Consider the following 6,879-nt stretch of genomic DNA (forward strand, 5'->3'; position numbering starts at 1 on the left):
GCTGAAAAAACAAAGTCCACGGGCCCCCCTGGAACTACTGACGCTCTCCCCAAGTCTCCCTGTCAATCCTGACACAATCCCTGAGATGCCCTGTAAATACTGACCCTCCATGGGACCGCCTGTAACTACTGACACACTCCCGGGAGCACCTGTAAATAATTACAAATTCCCCGGAACACCCTGTAAATACTGACACTCTCACCAACAGCCCCTGTCAATACTGACACAGTCCCTGAACCCCTGTAGGTCGCGGGAATTTTTCAGTATTTAAAGGAGGCCCCGGGAAATGCGTCAGTCTTTGCAGAGGGTCCCAGGGACTGTCAGTATTTTCAGGATTTGCTGGGACTGTGTCAATATTTACAGGGGGTCCCACGGAGTGTGTCAGTTTTACAGGTGATTTCAGGGGCTTTGTCAGTATTTCCAGGGGGTCACACAGATGTGTCAATATTTACAGTGTGTCCCCGGGGACTCTGTTGGTCTTGACAGGGGATTACCAGGTCGTGTGTCAATATTTACAGGGTGTCACAGGTTGTGTGTGTGTGTCAATATTTACAGGGTGTCCCTGTGTATGTGTGTGTGTGTGTGTGTGTGTGTGGGTATTTACAAAGAGTCCCTGGGGAGTGTGTCAGTGTTCATTGTGAGTCCAGGAGAGACTGTCAGTATTTATAGGACGTCCAGGGAGACTGTCAGTCTTTACAGGGGGTCCTCAGGAGTTTGTCAGAGGGTGAACGCTGAGGCAGCGCCTCATTATGCAGGTGTCAGAATTCAGATAGTGTCCCTTGATGAGAGGGTCAGTACTGAGGTATTGCAGCTCTGTGAGCAGGTCAGTTCTTAACCAGTGTCTCGTTGTCAAGTGGTCAGTCCTGAGGCAGTGACTCCATGCTGGATGGTCAGTGTTGAGGAAGTGCCTCATTGTTAGAGGAACATTACGGAGGGTAAGTCTCAAGGTCATGGTGACAGAGCTGAGACAGAGCCACATGATCAGAGATTCAGGGCTAAGGGATTGACTCAATCACAGCATTGTCTTGAGGCAGTCCCTCTTTGTGAGAGGTTTAGTTCTGATGGAGCGCATTTGTCAGAGGCGATCCATACTGATCCAGTGCCTCATTGTCGTGGGGTCAGACTGAGAGGCTGCTAAACAATTATCAAGTCAGTTGTGACATATTACAGTTCTATCCTGGGGTCAGTCCTGACAGAGTGCCTCATTGCCAGAGTATCAGTCCTGAGGTATTGAAGCGCTGTCTGAGCATCATGGGTAGGGAGTGCCTCATTGTCACAGGGTCAGAAATGTGGGAGTGCGTTATTGTCAAAGGGTCAATGCTGAGGGAGTGCTGCCATTTAAGGGGGACAGAATTAAGGAAGTTGCTCACATTTCAAGGGCCAGTACTGAAATAGTTTTGCACTGGGATGTCAGTGTGGAGGAAGGGCCTCAGAAGCAGCGGGTCAGTATGACGGTTTCCCTTATTGTCAGGGGGACAGTTCTGAGGCACTGACTCGTTGTCAGAGGGTCAGTACGGAGGTATTGAATCACTGTCAGCGTATCAGAACTGTGGGGCTGTTTTATTGTCACAGCGTCAAAACTGACGCAGTGCCTCATGAAAAATGGGTTCGAATTGCGAGAGACGCACACATTACACAATCAGTAATGATGTATTGCAGCATTGTGAGATGGTCAGAATGAGAGAGGGCCTCATTGTCACAGGGTCTGCACTGAGCGATTTCATCATTTTCAGGCACTCCGTACCGAGGCAGAGCCTCATTGTGATCGGGTCAGAATTGAGGGAGTGCCACTTGATTACGGGGGCAATACTGAGGTCTTGCAGTTCTGTCAGGTGGTCAAATCTGATGGAGCTCCTCATTGTCAGGAGATCAGCACTGTCAGAGCATAAGGGCTGAGGTGTTACAGGTCTATGAGAGGTCAGTACTACGGGAGTGCCTCATTATCAGAGGTCCAGTACCGAGGGAGTGCACAATCGTCAGACTGTCAGTACTGAGGGAATGCCTGATTGTTCAAAGGGTCAGTACAGAAGGAATGTCTCAATGTAATGTATGATTAGAGATGCAGTGCTGAAGGAGTGCCTCATTCTCAGTGTCAGTTCTGAGGCAGGGTCACATTGCTGGAGGGTTGTTCTGACTTGGTGCATTAGTAACAGAGGGTCAATACTGAGGCAGCATCTCATTTTAGGGGCTTAGAATTCATGGGTGCTACATAATTAGGAGGTTAGCCCCGAGGTATTGCAGCTCAGGTGCGGTCATTAGTGAGGGGGGAGTGCAACATTGTCAGGGGTCAATTCTAAGGTGTCAGAAAAAGTCCTCCCAGAAACATCAGCAGGACTTGACAAAATCTGTACAAGTGAAGCAATGCCTGGCCCGTTAAATAAGAGCAGGTTTGTTGGAGCCGATATAAACGATAGACCTCAGTGTAATGGAGGAAGCATTGAGGGAGTCCTGTACTGATAATACAAGATAATAATTCATACATAATTGCAGCATTGTCAGAGGATCAGAACAGCCAGAGTGCATTATTATGAGAGACTGAACACAGAGGAGGAGCTTCATTGGAACGGGTTCAGAATTAATGGTGAGCAACACATTCACAAGGTCAGTACGGGAGTATTGCATTTCTATTGGAGGCTCAATACTGAGGAATTACCTCTGTCAGAAGTTCGTACTTTGTCAGTAGTGAGGAATTGTGGCATTGTCACTGTGTTGGTCTGAGAAAGTGCCTCTTTATCAGAGGGTCAGAATTGATGGGAGTGCTACATGATTCGATGCTCAGGACTAACAGATTGCAGGACTGTCGGCGGGTCAGATCTGTGGGAGTGATCATTGTGAGATGGTCGCTGATGTCCAACCCTAAAACATAGAGCGCCCTGTAAATAACTCCTTAAAAAAAAGGCCCCTTTCACTAAACCCGAAAACAGAGCCCCCGTATCTAAGTCCGAACACACAGAACCCACTAAATTACTCCTAAAACACGAAGCTCACTGTGAATAAACCCCAAACACAGATGGCCCTGTAAATGAACACTAAAGAATAGAGCCTCCTAAAACAAACAGCACCCGTGAAATAAAGCCGAAAACACAGGAACCCCAGTGTATAAACCCTGACATTCAGAGCCCCCTGTAGATAAACACTAAAAAAAAGTAAAAACTAAAAGGAACTGTGGATACAGTAAAATCAGGAACAAAAACAAAATTGCTGGAAAAGTTCAGCCCTCACGGTCAGTGGCCTGATTACCGCGGCCGGGACTTGAGATTTCACTCTTGCCGACCTTCTCATTCTTCTCACTCAATTTCACGGAAGAGCTGTTTTGAGAGAGAGTAGGAACTTTCTGAAACTGATCGCGGGCCCTAGTCAATATGTATCTAACAGAGATGTGGTAAAGCAGAAACTTGTTTGATGTCCCGCCAGCTATTCAAGTCCTGGGAGACGTTTGTTGAGGGCTGATTAATATTATAATTATTCATAGTTTCGGGTGACACGATGGATGGGAAGATATTGTTCTGAATAGATTAGAAAATTAACATAGTCAGGGATTGACTCTGATGTAGACACAGGTTTGGACACTGTCAGCAACACGAGTTCAAACTGTGAAAAGGCAGTAATGCGTGGAAGGAACATTTTAATTTCTAGTCTCCCTTTATTAGTGAAAAGTATGGCAAGATCATGAATGAATGAATGAAATGCGTAACAGGAAACAGAGGACCCTAGTGAGTGGTCAGTAAAGTTATGAATGAATGAGAGCGCGATCGTGGTCACATGGAGCGCTGTGGGTTCTTCGGTAAAGAGGATATTTAGTACAACAGTAAAGAGGCTTATGATATAATGTCACAGAAAAACCACACAAAAGGATATTTGAAGGCGATGGGCCCTGTATCACTAAAGACACACCAGCCAGCCTCCGGAAGCCTTGTTAAGTGCTAACCGATATGAGTAAACAGGGCAGACCACAGGATATTCAGGGGCAAAGGTTACAAGATTAACAAGTGACCACTTTTCTGAAGAAGGGTCTAGGCCCGAACCATCAGCCTTCCTGCTGCTGGGCCTGCTGTGTTCATCCGGCTCAACACCTTGTTCTCTCAGACCACGTGAGCGAACGAGTTTGGCGTGTTTGAGTCTGACTGGTAAATATGTGATACACAACCATTTGATGTTACTGACTGCCTGGTGAATTGAAAACTGAAATAACTGCGGATGCTGCAAATCAGGAACAAAAACAAAGTTTCTGGAAAAGCCCAGCAGAACTGAGGGAGGTTCTGTGGAAGGGTCACCGAACCGGAACCGGTTAGCTCTGTTTTTCAACTGACAAATGCTGCCAGACCTGCTGAGCTTTTGCAGCAACTTTGTATTTTTTTTCTGATTTCCAACATCCGCAGTTTTTTTGGGTTTTTACTCAGTGTTTTCGGGTTTATTTACAGGGCGCTCTTCATTTATCGCGAGCTCTGTCTTTTAGGGTTTATTTGTGAAGGGCCCTGCCTTACAGATAGTTTACAGGTCGGCTCAGTATTCGGGTGCATGAAGAGGTGCGCTGTGTTTTCGGCTTTATTCAGCCGTGTCTTTTCCTCTCTACTTCCTGGGGGATGTGTGTTAAGAGTTCTTTTTAAAGGGGTCTGTGTGTTTGAGTGTACAATTGTAGGGGTCTCTGTGTTTTACAGTGTCCTGTATGTTTTTGACTTAATTTACAGGGTAGATCTGTGCTTTATGGCTTATTTGCAGGGGGCTCTGTGTTGCAGTGCTTATACACTGGCGGGGGGGAGTTCTCTGTTTTCGGGTTTATTTACAATGAGGCCTGTGTTTTCGGGTTATTTACAAAGAGCTCTGTGATTTAAGATTTACATAGAAAGGCTGTATTCTAAGGTTTATTTGCAGAAAGCAGTGTAGTTTAGGATTTATTTCCAGTGAGCTCTAGGCTTTAGCATTTATTTACAGGAGGATCTTCATTTCATGGTTTTGTTACGGTTGGGTCTTTGTTTAAAAAAAACCCTGAAACAATGAGCTCCGTGTCTTATGGTCTAATTACAGTGCCATCTGTGTTTTTGAGTTTATTTGCAGAGCATTCTGTGTTTTGGGGTTTATTTCCAGGAGGCTCTCTGTTTTAGGGTTTGTTTGCAGGATCCTCTGTGTTTTAAGATTTAATTTACATGGGTGTTTTTACTGCTTATTTGCATGGGTACTCTCTGTTTGAGGCACTGGCTGAGTACTGACCTTCTGACAATGTGGTACTCATTCAGATCTGATCCTCCAGCAATGAGGTACTGTGTCAGAACTGATCCGCTGACAGTAAAGCACTGCCCCCTCAGTTCTGACCCTCTGACAGAGCTGCAATCGTTCAGGACTGAACTTCTAATCATGTTGTACTCCATCAACTCTGAACCCAATGCATTGAGGTACTGACTCAGTATTTACTGTGTGCAAGTAATATACTCACTCAGAACTAACCCTCTAGCAATGTGAGCCTGCCTCAGAACTTACCCTGTAACAATGAGGCACTGACCTCAGCACCAAATCTCTAATTACTTGGCTCTCCCCAGTTTTGAGGCACTCCTTCTGTACTGACCCATGAACAATGAGGCACACACTCAAGAATGATCCTTCATTGAGGTATCACCTTATAACAGAGCGACTGACATCTTTGGACTGTGTCTAATAATGAGGCACTGACTTGGTTCTGACCCTCTCACAATGAGGCATTCTCTCAAGTCTTACTGCATTAAAATGAGGCACGCTCTGACTGATCTGAAATGCCTCAGTTTAAACCCTCTGACTAATCTGAAACACCACTTCTTAGACCCTCTAAATGGCAATCTTTTAATTCTGACACCAGAACAGTGAGGGTCTGCCTTGGTGCTGACACTCTGTCAAAGAGACGCTGCCTCAGAACTGAGCTGCTGACAATTAGCCAGTGCCTTCGGTACTGATGAGTGAATAAAAAGGCCCTCTCTCAGCACTGACACTGAAGCAATGAGGTATTGTCACAGAACGAGCCCACAAAGGGCTCATAATTGAGGGAGTGCCTACTGATTGAAGGGTGCGGATTGAGGTGTTGCAGAACTGTCAGAGGGTCAGAACTGAGGTATTGCATCATTGTCAGATGGTCCATTCTGAGGCAGTGCCTCAGTGTCAGAATTGAGGGTATGCACATGTTTAACTCATCAGGAATGAGCTTTATGCAGCTCTATCAGAGGCTCAGCACTGACTGCCTGCCTCATTCTCATAGGATCAACACTGATATATTGAAGCACTGTTAGATCTTCAGTGCTGAGTGGGTCAGAACTGAGGGAGTGCATTGCTGTCAGAGGCAGTGCCTCATTATGCAGGTGTCAGAATTCAAGGCATGCCCCATGAATGGAGGGTCAGGACTGAGGTATTCCAGCTCTATTCAGAACCAGTGGCTCGTTGTCAAGCGGTCAATGCTGAGGCAGCGACTCAATTCTGTATGGTCAGTTTTGAGGAAGTGCCCCATTATTAGAGGGCCAATACGAAGGGTAAGTCTCAATGTAATTGTGACAGAACTGAGACAGAGGCGCATGATCAGAGATGAGATTACCTACAGTGTGGAAACAGGCCCTTCAGCCCACTAAGTCCACACCGCCCGTCGAAGCATCCCAGCCAGACCCATCCCCCTCGAACCCACACACCCCTGAACACTACGGGCAATTTAGCATGGCCAATCCACCTAGCCTGCACATCTTTGGTCTGTGGGAGGAAACTGGAGCGCCCACGTAGGAGGAGGCCCACATAGATAGCGGGAACTGCCGATGCTGGGGAATCTGAGATAACAAAGTGTAGAGCTGGATGAACACAACAAGCCAAGCAGCATCATCCAGCTCGACACCTGTTATCTCAGATTCTTTTGCGTCCATTTTCTGATGAAAG

At 46.3% G+C, this 6,879-nt stretch overlaps 1 protein-coding gene across 1 annotated transcript in view; it reads left to right on the forward strand.

Moving 5' to 3' along the window:
• The first annotated feature begins 2,585 nt into the window (after positions 1-2,585).
• LOC132207575 (utrophin-like) overlaps positions 2,586-6,879 on the forward strand; it is a 101,369-nt gene continuing 97,075 nt past the window's right edge. The window contains exon 1 of the mRNA XM_059643530.1: positions 2,586-2,601. The gene's annotated coding sequence lies outside the window, so the exon portion shown is untranslated. The remainder of the gene's footprint in view (positions 2,602-6,879) is intronic.

This window comes from Stegostoma tigrinum, unplaced genomic scaffold (genome assembly GCF_030684315.1).
Source record: "Stegostoma tigrinum isolate sSteTig4 unplaced genomic scaffold, sSteTig4.hap1 scaffold_103, whole genome shotgun sequence".
NCBI classification, from domain to species: domain Eukaryota; kingdom Metazoa; phylum Chordata; class Chondrichthyes; order Orectolobiformes; family Stegostomatidae; genus Stegostoma; species Stegostoma tigrinum.